This window comes from Bombus fervidus, chromosome 10 (genome assembly GCF_041682495.2).
Source record: "Bombus fervidus isolate BK054 chromosome 10, iyBomFerv1, whole genome shotgun sequence".
NCBI lineage: Eukaryota > Metazoa > Arthropoda > Insecta > Hymenoptera > Apidae > Bombus > Bombus fervidus.
The window spans coordinates 7,634,119-7,648,044 of record NC_091526.1 but is presented as its reverse complement, the minus strand read 5'-3'; the positions used below and the strand labels follow the sequence as shown (position 1 = coordinate 7,648,044).

The window sequence follows — 13,926 nt, the reverse complement described above, 5'->3', positions numbered from 1 at the left end:
GAAATCGGATTTTAGATGGAAGAAAATATTGGTGACTGTGGTTCGCGGTCGAGGTGTAAAATATTATGCACCGTTATCGTTCATCGTAAAGTCGAGTAGCAGTTTTTCCATGAACGTTATCACGAATAACGTTCGGTGTTCGCACGCGTATGCACGTTATTATGACTTGGATTTTAACGCTCGTACTGTTGTCCGTTTTACGAATCAACAAACGAGTACAACTTTGAGCTGCTCTTTCGAAAATGTTATAATAAACTTTGAATTTCATTACAAAATGCAAAATGTATAAAAAAATGATCCCTACAACCATGAACACTTTGCATAGCAAATCTTTTCATTTCGTTACGGATTGAGAAAACAAAGTATCAGGTTTTATTCCAAGTAGAATCAGACGATCGGTGCCAGACATCATACGTTTTTCGTGCCACCATCGTAATACTCGAATGACAGAGACCCAAGAGAAGGAATGCAAATACCAAGGAACACTGTATACTTTGCTTCCACACACACACCCACGTGGGTGGCAAACCAAAGTGGGTGGCTGAGCCGATTGGTTGATCTGCGGGGAGTTGAAGTATCAAAGCTGAAGTGTTCACCGTATTGCGAACACTACGGGCGAGCCCGTAACCTTTTCGTTTTCCATTCTTTCGACCTTCGAGGCGACGAGGTGAACAGCCCACGATCTTGAAGCGGACTATAGTCGATCGAGAATAGCTCTCGACAGTTTTACGGGTTCGAAAGATTATTTGTTCAAGCGAACGTTATAGCTCGCGATTTCCTGTTACTATCAAATGCTGGATAGATACATCAGAAAATGTTTCAGAATTTAGAAATCGACGTTGATAAATTCTACGAGAATTCCAGTCTTTCGCATTCTTTTTCACTCTTTCTCGTGTATCCGATTTCTCAGCTTGTGCTTTAAGACTCGCTTCGCAAGATTCTCGAACAACAAAGCGTCTTTTAATCTTTGTCCCCAACTATACTGCCTTCGATCATTCAGATCGTTCCCCGGTACCGTTCAAGCAAACGAGCAACAACATCCGGCCGAGCTTAGCAGAGGCGATAAAGCTGGTGGTTGATCGTTTAATCGCCGATCAAAGCCCCTCTTCTCGCTCAATTACGGGATTTGTCTTTGCCGTCGTAGCTCGAATAAAGAATGAATGAATTCTCGGTCGTCCCGGTAGACCGTCGCTTATCTTCGCGGTAGTACAACGAAAGCTGTCCCATGTTTACTCTCGATAAGGTACGATCGATAAGGGACTGCACAAGTCGACGTCTCTACTGACCCACATATACGACCTCGTCTATGCAAATGGGAAAGATAAAAAACGGAAACGATCCTTTGGGATCCTTTTAGCTTCCAAGAAGCAACATTTTCGGGATGAGACGCGATCCCACGAATTTTGTTTCGAGGACGATCAAACATAATCGATCGAGACTCCCTGACCCAATTCTGCGTCATGAATAATAACGAGAGGCCGGATCACCTTTGAGTTACGACTTTCTTCGGCCACATCTTGAACGTTTTACGCCTTAACCCACTTCGACGGGACTGCCTGGTCGGAGCTGTGCGCTCCACCCGACCGATCGTGTTTGTTCTTCTTTATTTTGCTCTCTTTCGGTCGGAAGGTTTATCAAGCGTGCGTGCGTTCCTCTCTGGAACTCGTCGCGACGAACATTTTTTTTCCGGCACCTCGGCCTGTGCATGCACGATCGTTGCAATAAGAAAAGAAGGAACGATTGCACTCGATTGACTTTGGCTCTGGCCAAGTGTTGGTCGTCGTCTCGAGTGAGAGAAAGAGGAGGCCACTTCGATCAAGGGGTTCTCCTCTCTGGTTTGTCACGATCGATCAGTTATATAAACTACAGGTCGTGTACACTTCGTGTATACCGTGTCATATTTTTATATCGACGACTTTACAGTTCTTTAGCGCGTTCATAGTTGTTTTTCTTGAATCTCTGGAATGCACCCTTTGGAATCTTAGAATCTCCTATAATATCTTTTCGTGATGCGTATTTCGCTGCTATTTTCGTTTCTTTCTGTGGTGTCTATTTTCATTCATTTTCTAATGTAAGTATTAATACTGCTCTTGAAATTTCTCTTGAAGACTCTCCATGTACCTTTTGTTTGCTCTTTTATTGCTGGAATTCCTCTTTCTGGTATCCATTCAATGCTTTTTCTGTCTAGAATTCCTTTCTTGGTTTGTTCTTTATTGCTGATATTCCTTTACTGGTATTTCCTTCATGTTTCCTTTCTCCTTACCTGACGTCTTTGCTTTGTTCCTTCTTACTGGAACTCCTTTGCTTCGTGTTTTCTTTTCTTACGAATAATTATTGCATCAATGGGTATCGTTATTTAATGCCTCAATTTAGAACTTTACTATATCGTAAAAAAATTTATCCACGAGTATTCAAACTTCTGTGCAGATATTTTAGTTTATCCTGTTCATCAAATGAATGTTTTGCAAAGGTATTACAAACCGCTATTTGCCTCCTACAATCGGTCACGGGCAATTTAGGAATTTGTACCCTTCTCTTCGTGAATATTAATTATTCAGACTAAATGGAATTAAACGTATATGATTGAAAACCCTGTTGTGAGTGATGCCTAATATCAATCTGGCGGAGGCTGAGATCTAGAAGAGGCCTGACAAGAAGAAGAAGAGCGGAGGGATGAGAGGTGAAGCCAGGTGAGGTTGTTCGCCGATGTTATGGTAGCCACGGCTTCAAGGTCGTCGGGATCACCACGAGGACGTATCTGCTGCGCCAATCAGGGCTCGCCAGAGCCGCGCGATCCTTTGAAAAACTGTGGCCGCGTGTTACGTTTTTGTTACGCGGTCCCTAGCCGCCTACCATTAAGAATGCGAGCAACACTCAGAAAACCTCGCGTTTCTTCTCGATCGTTACATCAGCGAATCTCTTCAACTCGCCCAGTAGCCATTAATCTTTCGGTGGCTTTCTGAATTATTCAGCTGTTCCAATTGTGAAAAGGTGTCGGTCTAAATCCCTCCATTCACTTCAATTTCTCTATACTAATTCCTCATATTTATTTTCCACCGCTTTGAAACTCACAGTTTACCATTTTATCCGTGACATTTTTATAGGCGATCAATTATAAAATAATACGCCATTGAGTGCATGTTTCACGTAGGGATACGAGTACAGTTACAAACAGAATTAACATAACCAGCCGACAGAGGTGAAGAACGAAAGTGGACGAATCGCTTTCTTCGGAATGAACGTTCCAACACGGCCACCTTTTTCATCGTTGTCATTGCAAACGAGGCTCGTTAGGGCGGATGGTTTCGCGCCTAGGTTCCCGTTTAATTGGCAGGCCGAGCCAGTCAAGGATCTCTCTCCTCTTTGCCGCTCTGAAATTTCTCGTCATTGGTCCTGGGTCGTTGCGTCGGGGAACGCGAGATAATTAATTGTTTTTCAAAAGACAACGCGACTGGCCATATTATTTATCGCGAACGAAACGACGGCCGCCTTGTAAATAAGACGCTCGGCGAGCAGAAGGGGAGATTTAAAAGGGTTCGATGCCGAGCGTGAAATAATTCAGACGCTTTACGATTCTCCCTGGCTACCTTATGGTAATGAAACATCTTCTCCGCACCAGCCAAGCAAAAAAGCAAAAAAGAAAAAGAGAAAAGAAAAAATAAATGAAAGTAGAAGAAGGAAACGATGGTTCGAGAGGTGAGATCGGCATGGTTGTAAAATAACCGTGTAACAACAGTGGGTATTTTACAGCGACACGCTGGTCGCCATAACGGGATCGTCGTTATCATCTCCAAGGATCAACGATTCCGCCACGAAGGAATTACGGTTACGTCAGTGCGTTCTGCACGCCTACGTGTTCCCGAATGTCCATTCATATTTTCAGCAGTGGCGATCATCGATCCGACGTGCGACAAGATGTCGCGGTTTTTCCACTCGAAAGAATCTATCTCGATCACTTTCTCTTCCGGTTGTCGTTGACACAAAAGGTGATCGAACGAGAGAGAGAGAGAGAGAGAGAGAGAGAGAGAGAGAGATTTCGCGAGTGTACACGCAGATCCAAGAAGTAACGAACGATCGATCGATGTGTTCGCCACCAGGAAACGTCCAGGCAGATATCGTCGTGTCGGCTTGTCTCTCGTTAAGGTTCACTTCACCCTGATTACGAGAGAAAGAGATGCATCGTTGGTGAGTTACGTACGCGTGTACGGCACGTTCTGATTTTCATTGGTCGCGGGCAATTTCTCATCGGTCGGCTTCGACAAGTGCGATGCGCGCCGCGATAAATCTGCCTTCGCATTAGCGGCCAGATCGATCTAGAAACCGACGGCAAGAAATTGCTGACGCGGGATACTATGCGTCGTAATAATGCTCAGCGTCTTGCCGACACATAGATCATTCGCAGCCTTTCTAATTTCGCAGATAAAACTTTTCGAATTAATATTAAACGCTATATATCTTGTTGTTTATCCCGGTACATTTCAGCTTCCTTCTTTCCATTCGTCTTTCTCAGAAGATTCTACAGTGCGCTAACGAATAAAAGAGTCCTGCGTCTTATTTCGACGTTAAGAAGAACTCTTCACAATTCTAAGTAGAATAGAACTGTATAACAATAGGAACGTCTCTTAGAACGAACAGGAACCTAGAAATGCTCGAGTGAACTATTGTTACGCCAAAAGCAATATCTTCGATGTTTTTTACTTATTTATTCATTTACAAAGAAACTATACTCATAATCCCATAACGATCCAAAGCGAGATACGATTTAGTAAATATCTCGGCAACTAAGGCGACTGATAAGAAAGATGAGAAGTTACATAAGCATTATAATCGTTCGATTAAAATCGTAAAGGGAATCGTACAAAGTGCAATAATATTCAAACTTATGCTGATCTCTTTTAAAAGAATATATTTTGTAGGAAGGAGATCGGATTCCACAATCTGAACCAGTTATTCTAGAATAGACCTGACCAATCAAGAAGAAGATGATCCGGCGGTGCTCTCGTGTTATTGAAAAATTTGAAAGAATTTACCAGTGAACATAAAACATCTTCCCGCAGTTTCTATACAGGCACCATGGTACACAAGCTTCGTAGGTAAGAGCCGAAGAAGTAGAAGATATCGAACGCATCATCGTTTCTCGAACGTCGTTAAATCAATTCGCGCCAGAGGCAGGCGTTCGACCGTGACAGCCAGCGTGAATCCTCTCGTGCCCGTCGACACTTGTAAACGTAGCTTTAAGGTTACCGTGGGGTGTATACATGCTACGACAAAGTGGCCATGGTGTTCGCGGTGTAACGGCCGTGTGGTTACCGGTTTATCGCGCGAGAATGCCTCCACCAGGCGCGGATGCACACAATGAACAACCAGAGGCACGCAACTACTCCGAACATGGACAAACTCGAACGATTTTCCACCGTAAAGTCGAGCCTACAGGCAACGAACGACGCAGGCTGATTAATATTTCTAATTGCCTATCCCGGCTTCTTCTCGCCTAGCTAGTCCCCAGCCTGGCAATTAGCTTAGGTACCTCGTAAACGTCATAAATGATACCTTCTATCCGCCTCGTTTAATCCAGCTCTTGTTACACGACCGACACGAGGCTGATGGCTGGGCTTGCACTGATCGATGATCTAGGATTTTCGGTCCTTTGGCATGATGGAGAGTCTGATCTTGTGCTAGTTGTCCATGAAATTTCAACGTGGTAAAGAGATAAGCGAAGCCTGTTGTTAAATATTTTCATGTTTTTTGGAATTTTAGATTGCTTGTGGAAACGATTATAGTTGTAAATTAAAACATTAATCACCTGAGAGATAATAGAGAGATAAGCGTTTAATTAGCTCCAATTACATCTGAGACAATGTTCTTGAATGTAGCAAATTCGTTAACAGTTTATCTCATTCTCAATAATGATACTGTTTCTCTTCGAAAATTACGATTTAATTGCTGTAAATTCGTCCGTGAGAAAATTAAATCATTTATTGATATACCTAACGATATAATTGCATCGGAGACCATACTATACATTTTGTAGAAGCAGTTTCAATCCTGAACTGCAAAATTAATTGCTGAATTGGTGTGTTGCTTACAGTCTTTTATCAATAACATATGGTATTATATTAAATCCTTATTGCTTCTCGCTTAATAACGATCATCGCATTAATAAAAATGAATCATCGGCAGTTGTTAAAGATTAGAATGCACCTTATCGAATGATACTCGAAGTCCTCGAATTCCAAAAAATTATCTCGAGGTACATGTTCCGACTCTCGTAAACTTTAGCTTCTAATGAAATTTTACGATCATATTATACCCGTAGCATACTACGTTAGAAATGATCTTCCACGTCGATAAGACCATAAAATTCGGTCGGACTGAAGCTAATCTTGGCGAGGCACGGATCGATACGATTTCTCATCGGCGAACGTCACGATTCCATGCGTACCCCTTTGGTATCAGCGCATTAACCACGGACAGGCTAATGAAGCACAGATATCCATGCATACATCGGTAACGACCGATTCCCCATTGATCATACGCAGAAATTACAAGCCACGGGGGTAGGAATTTCCGATCGATATGGTGGCTGCCTCTCTCTTTATTCATAGAGGTTGATTAATAATCGTATATAATCTCGCGATCCAAATCCCAACCTTCTTGCTATCTTCATCTCGTCCGTTCGTAATCATTCACCCTCTTGAGTACCGGCAATTAACGTCAAACGACGTTTCGCGCTCGTCACGCTGGATAAGAGCCTATCCTCCGTTAAATCGTTCTTCGAGAACCAACGCACAGAGCCACTAGCTATCCATTTTTCGTCTTTATTTCTCCGATGCTGGCTCCGACGAAGTAACACGAAAGTCTGGAAACTGGTCGTAGATCGTCGAGTCGGTAGATCGCCCACGCGGATCACTGGCACGCAGGCGAGCAGTCTAATCGATGCGTGTACACCGCGTAAAACTCGCGACCAGCCTGATTAATAGTCGCAATCATTATCCGGCTTCCTTTCTACGTTATACCAAAGACTGCTCGTTCCTGTTTCTGGCCGCGGATGTCGGCTATAACGCGATCGTCCCGCCATTCGTCGAGTCGAGCGTGACTCGTAATGAAAGTTTGTAATTAGCGTCGTATGGCGCTTCAAGGGAGCCACGTTTATAATAAGGAACTGATCCAGCGGCGGTTTTCCTAACGCGCCGTTTGTTAGGATCCCTTTCTTCCTTCCAAGACTAGTGCACGTTAGTTCCAACTACGGACAACGTGATATTAGCCGGTGACTAACGGCCGCTCACGGACACGATAGATCGGCGTGTAAGCGGCTTGGTAATAGAGCGATTCCTTCGCCGTCATTTCACGACCACCGCGGAACGTTCGTTCCGACAGAAGGGCGTAGATGCGAGACTTTTATCTCCATTTCTCGACAGATAACGTTGCTCGATTATCCTTGATCGTTCTTTGTTTGTGTTGGTTGTGTTTGCAGAAATCGTGAGCAGAATATGATGAAATTTCATTTAAATGACTTCATCGGGGGTTAACACAGGGGAAAATCATTTATAATGCAGTATTCAGTGGATAATTAGTATAACTGTTTTCTTTCAGAAGTCAGGTAAGTATAGGATACGATACATAGGGCATTCGCAGTGAGATTCGCGTAGAGAAAGAATCTTTGGAAAAATGATGCAGGTGTTTTCAGAGTATGAGCATGTAACGATGATATTTTAAGTTTGCAAGTTTCTTAAGTCGTATTTGAATCTTTATTACACTCTGATTTTATGTTCCAATTCTCTTATAGAAACCCTGTTTTATGTTTGAGTCTCCTCCACAGTGTGAAGAAGCTTGGAACAGTTTGATCAAGACAACTGGACGCTCGACAAAGATAGGATTAATTACTTGCCATGCAATTTTAAGTTTCTTCTTTTCGTTCGAGTTTCTTCAATATTCGATTGAAATTAGGTTAGTCGGGTATTGGAAGCTCATCTGAAATCCACGACTCGGTTGATTCGTTCCTTTCTACCGGGCAGCGTTAAGTCGGAACGTCGGTAATCAACTCGAAGCTCGATTCTCTCGTGGAACAGAAAGTAAGGGAGCGTTCTCGCTGAGTAAACTTCAAATAATCGAGGGAATTCTTTCGCAGGCTTAATCGCCCAACGAATCGGGGAACGTCCCGGTAGAAAAGTTAAGTATCATCTACAGGAGAAAAAGTTCCTCAGCTCTCTTTAAAGGTAATCGATAAAGTAAGAAAACATTCTGGTTCGACTGTTGGTCGTGATTTACCTTTAGCTTCTTACTCTTTTTTTTTTGGTTACCTTTAACTGGCGACTTTCGTCGAAATATATTCGAAAATGAACGATTCGCAAAATTATCGACCAGATTCTCCAGCTATCTGTATCAATCTTTTAGATAAGATAAATGTAACCCGATGCAAGAAATACTCAAGTTGGATCGATCGACTGACCAGAGGCAAGACAATCGATGACCTGACTATCGAATCGACTGACGAATCTAGCCTACGAAGAACCTCATTGGTCAGAAAATTTGACAGCGGACAGACACTGCCACACCCTGGTTAACGTCTAATCGCATTAAATAGTTCATAGTCTACCAATTGGTCACGTCTCGAGCTCGTTCAATGCTACACCATGGAGATCCACGGTTAACTCCAACCCGTCACCGATTAGATACCATGTAGATGCTGCTTACCGTCGATTACTTGACTTCGAACTTTCCGCATCACCTCCGATCGCGATTACGCTATCGTGATTTAAATCCGTACATAGTACGAATATTTACCGATAATACGTATCGAGTATGAACGATTATTTAGTATGAAAGCCTTTTTTCAGGCATTAGCAATTTTAACGAGAATGGAAATGGTAAACTTTGTCCGTGAGTGCCTATCGTCTTTCGAAAGCGATCTCTGATATTCTCTGGCCGGGTTTCTCCTTTTTTTCAGCTTGCTCTTTCCTTTCGTCGCCAGGCAAGTGTTAATGACGCTAATGCATCGAACTCGGACAGAACGAACCCGTGGCACATCAATATTCATTAGCACTTCGTTCCACCGACCGAATAATTCCGTGTGCCCACGGCCTATCCCACAAACCTACTGTGTACACGCGCGTTCATCGCGTGTGAACCCGACCAACGTTTCACAAGAATCCTTTTCGGACGACGATTCACGGGATTACCATGAACACGTGTTTACTCGCCTGTCTGAACTACTATGCTCAGGTAAAAGAGTGACAGAAATCTCATACACCAAGATGGAACTAACTTCATCGTATCACTAAAATCCTTATCACTGTGAATCACACCAAATAAAATATCAAAATACCGAGAGCATTGCACGAAGACGAAGTGCAACGCCAACGAACTACAATTTCATACATTTCACGATGCAGTACAAGATTTTCTTACTTTATAGGGAAAAATAAAATTCTTCCCCTTCTTAGAAAAGTGAAAGGTGATGAATTCTTTTCATCTTCTTCGATCAATGTTTAATCTCCGATGAAAAAGCGGCAGAAACTTTGCACGATTTTGTATCCAACACAGAGCTGATTTCAAAATCTAACTCAAATCGAACCTAAATCTTAATCAATTTTTATTTCTCAAGGCAAGATATTTTATTGTGCAATGGAAACCCGAGGCTCACACGAGGCCCCGTTATTCAGACCTAGCGTGAAGCATACAGTATCAATTTATTGCTCGGCTCGAGCAAAGTTCGCGTTGCACGCGCCCCGATACGCATTACGCTTACGCACGCGTGCGGCCAACCTTTCGACAAAGGAGATCCGTTTCACGGCGAGACACAATTCATGTGGTCGTCACGCCCACGTACCAGGCTTTTCTGTCCTCCGTGAAACTACCGGAATGCCGTAGCTTCGCGACCACATCGCCAACAGCTTATGCATTCGAGTTGATTCGTGCCACGTTATTAAACTGTCCAGCTGACCGACGATCACCGGTTCGACTAAATCATAGGGAGCAAGATGAATGGATGTCGATGAGAGTTCTTGATATAAGCTAAGAAGTTTGGAAACCTGACTATCATGAATATTATGGTAACTAGTAGTGTGTGTGTGTGTGTGTATGTTCATTTCTTCTTTTACTGCTTCCCTTCCTTTCTCGATGCATCCTATTAATATCGATACTTCAGTTGTACTCCAAATAACATCGCCGTGTGGATGACAGTAAAAATTTCTCTCTACAAATCAAAAGAAATAAACTTCATCTCGAAAATAAACTTTGTAAATCTCTTATACTCTCACTAGCAACATCTCGCGTGAGTTTCACGATGATAAAAACCACGGTTATTTACCCGACAAACGGCCATGAGGCGACCAAACGCGAAGTTACTGTTATCTTATCAGAATTTCATTCCGTGGAATTAGAATGCTCTGCCAATCGGCTCTTTGGAGAACCGCGTAATGAAGGTGTCCCGTATTTCTCCGTTTTAAACGATCCCCGATTAAACCGATATCGACATTGTTATCTAAATCGACGAGTGACTCCAACGCTCCCGAATCGCTCGCTTTAAATTCCACGGCTGATAATACGGTCGCTGGACCAACCGGTCGAGTCCAATTCGACCTGTTCCGAAATAGCGTGGTTGGTCCTTCGCGAGGCGAGAGAAACCGGGGCATAATCCACACCGATTCCTCCCACTTTCGCGAAATTTATTTCGATGTCCAATTCGGGGACCAGCCGAAAAAAATTCCACCGGCCGGTTTCGCCAATGAACGAGCGACGTTGTACGAGCGACGTTGTACGCGCGATGCCGACAGCGGCGAATCAATTTTATGCAAGTCGTTTACGAGCTCCTTACGATCCATCCACACGGGTAGTGCGACGATTCCGACGGAGTTGCGATCGTAAAACGTTATGACTGGTAACCCGAGGTTAACTCGACAAAAACCACAGGGATCCACCCTCTTCATCGTCTCCTATCTTTCTCGGTTTTCACTCATCTGGTCCTTTTTTATCAAACACGAGTCTCGTTGCGAAGGAGAACGTTGGAAACGGAAGTTTTGCTCCAGGAAGTACGAGTTGGTGCCACGAATCAGTCTGGAGGGAATCGTTTAACGACTCGAGAAAAGAAGACGTGGCAACGATTTTACGATCTTTTAAGAGATGCCGGCGAGGAGAGAATTATTGGTACTTTTTACGAAGCCTGACTTAATGATTCTCGACAATGTGTATAAATTAACAGGCTCGCGGTTGTGCTCGTCGATGAGAAATCGTGGTTGTCGTGGTAATTTCGCGTAATAGGGAAAGCGAAGGCGTGGAATCGCGAGCTTGCAAAGTTTAATATCCAAGATAACGGGGGAATTTGTAGCGTTGCTTTGCTAGAGACAACGGTACCAGCTCCGGCGCGAGAGAATTATCGAAGCGTTTTTCGAGTAATAAGAACATCTCGAAAGTCGAGCCGCAGCTGCAAACTTTCCTAAACCTTATAACGCATCCGCCAATCCTTGCGATATTTCGAGTTAGTTTCGAGTCCTCCGACAACTTCCGCGAACTCGGACGCAGAGGGAACTTTGTCAAGAAATCTTATTCCCTTGGCCATGAAGCGGCTTTCATTTTTGTTTCAACTAACGTTAAGCTGGATATCGCTTCACGATTCAAGTACATTATACCAGATGATAAACAGACGGTTCGACGTCATTACAATTTCCTAGGCATGACGCAATTCGATTCGATAACTTTGAATATCTTTGACGATGTAGTGTACAGGCACGAGCAATTCTGTTTGCTGGAAATACGAAACTACCGAGCTGTTTTTTAGTTTTATAAAAAGAATTTTATACTTTTAATGATGCAATAGACACGAACAGCTATTCTGCTATTACGCTCATGGTCGTTAGAAATATAAAGCTGTCTAATCGTACTGTGTTCCCGGTTACAAAGCCCAAATGAAATCACACCGAAATTGCAATAAAATTCCGACGAAATCGCAACTCGTCCGCGTGAAACATGCGTTCGTTAACGAATCGAGTGCGAAACGAGGGAGACACCACGATTAATTCACGGCTCTAATTTGCCGATAGAACGTTGAACGCCACTGTTAATAAGTACATCGTATGCCGTACTCTTCGTGAAATTTCATGAATATTTCATGGGTTGGCGGAACTTTCGACTAGGTGTGTTTAAGCGGCCTGGACAGATTGCTGTATATCGCGTGGAACGTCCCGTTGCAAAGTACACAGAGAGAAAGAAAGAGAAAGAGAGAGGGAGGGAGAGAGAGAGAGAGAGAAATACATCGAGAAGCCCGGAGGAATTTCAGCTAAAAGACACATTATGCGCGACCTTAAAAGCTAAACGCGATTCTCAGAAGGACTATTTCGGCTCGTTGGCGAATTTCAACGCGTGCAGCCTTGACTGGTTTTAACCGAATTCCTCTCGCGGTGTTTTACAAAAGGGAATCACGTACGTAGCCTGTTCTTCCTTAAATCGAAGATTAGAAGGTGGAACAACGTTCGAAGGACGGAGGAAAAGGGTCGAGCATCGGATGACTGGGTCCGCCATCGTTCGCAATAATTTGTGCTCGAGCTCGTTTGCATACCAATTAATTGGCCATGATTACCAAAGATTAATGGCGCCACGCTTGCTGCCGTGGATTAAAAATCCCATCATCGAAACGATCATGTATATGTGTGTTTCAGAATTTCCTTCGATGTTACTGTATCTACTCGATCCTCACCGTTGGAACATAAATTACATCTAACCGAAAACTTCTGCCAATATTTTTTACTCAATCTCTCAAACTTTCTTTAACAGCGTCAGCGCTTACTTCCGCAAGTTAAAAATTTTATTATTGAGATTTCATTTGGCATCGCCAGATGTACCTTTTCGTTGTTATTCAAACATAAATTAAGTGTAAATGAAAACCTCTAGCAATTCTCTAAATTTCTTTCGATAATACGAATGAAAAATTATACGCGTGCTGACGATATATGAAAATTTTATTCAATCTCGCTATACTTATCAATTCCGTGTTGTTTTAGCATAAATCACTCTGAAAACCTCTGACGCAATACTTCGAGTCTGGTTTTTAAAACCAGAATCAATATTCGACATTCCAAGTCGCGTTTCCGATGACAAAAGGAACGAGTCTCAAGGCAGTCAATTTGACTTCGCCTCGAAGAGCAAACAACTGCGATAGCAACTATGCTAAAAACGCGACACAGATATTCAATGCCTGCGCAGGAAGCACGATTATCGATATACTACTCGCAAACGACCGCGTATGACGGGGACAATGCACAGGGAAAAAGAAACTTCGCGTTTCGGTAGACGGACGAGTTGCGTGCGAAAAAAAGAGTTGGTCGAACGCTTTTCACTCGATGCATCGCGATAGCTGGCGCTAAGCCAGGGAGAAAGACTCGGCCATTCGAGTCGTCCAATCAATCTGGCCACGTGGAAAAAAAATGGAAAGCCCATCTGGCCCCGATATATCGAGCACGGTAGCTCGACCATCGAAATTCCAACCAACGTCGTACGTAGGCGAACGCTATCGCGAGCGTACCACTCGCTTCAACGTTCGTCGCTATCTTCGTTCGATAATTAAAATTGCCTGACATAGATACCGCTTTATCAGCAATACTTACGGACAATTACAGTTAAATAACGCCATCGTTCCATTCCATTAATACGATCGTTTCGTTATTCTGACGAAAGTTATATAACATCGTAACTTGAAGATAATTGTAACGACTTGGAAATTTCTGACGAATTTCTCAAACGTGAAAGAAGAAGTGCGTATACTTTTACGTGCAAACAGTGCCATACCTGTCAGTGAACGTTATCTAATCACTTAGAGAGTCTTATCAACCCTATCCTTCCGTCTTTTTTTCTCATTTAAACACAACCAGAAATTGCGAGCTTCGTATGTGAATGTCAAGCAAATCCAACGTAGTACAGAAGCTTTTGATAAAC

The 13,926-nt window shown here is 43.1% G+C and overlaps 1 protein-coding gene across 8 annotated transcripts in view; it reads right to left on the bottom strand.

The window, feature by feature from the left end:
• Positions 1-13,926, bottom strand: part of By (focal adhesion protein tensin) — a 181,172-nt gene that overhangs the window by 94,989 nt on the left and 72,257 nt on the right. The window lies entirely within an intron of this gene.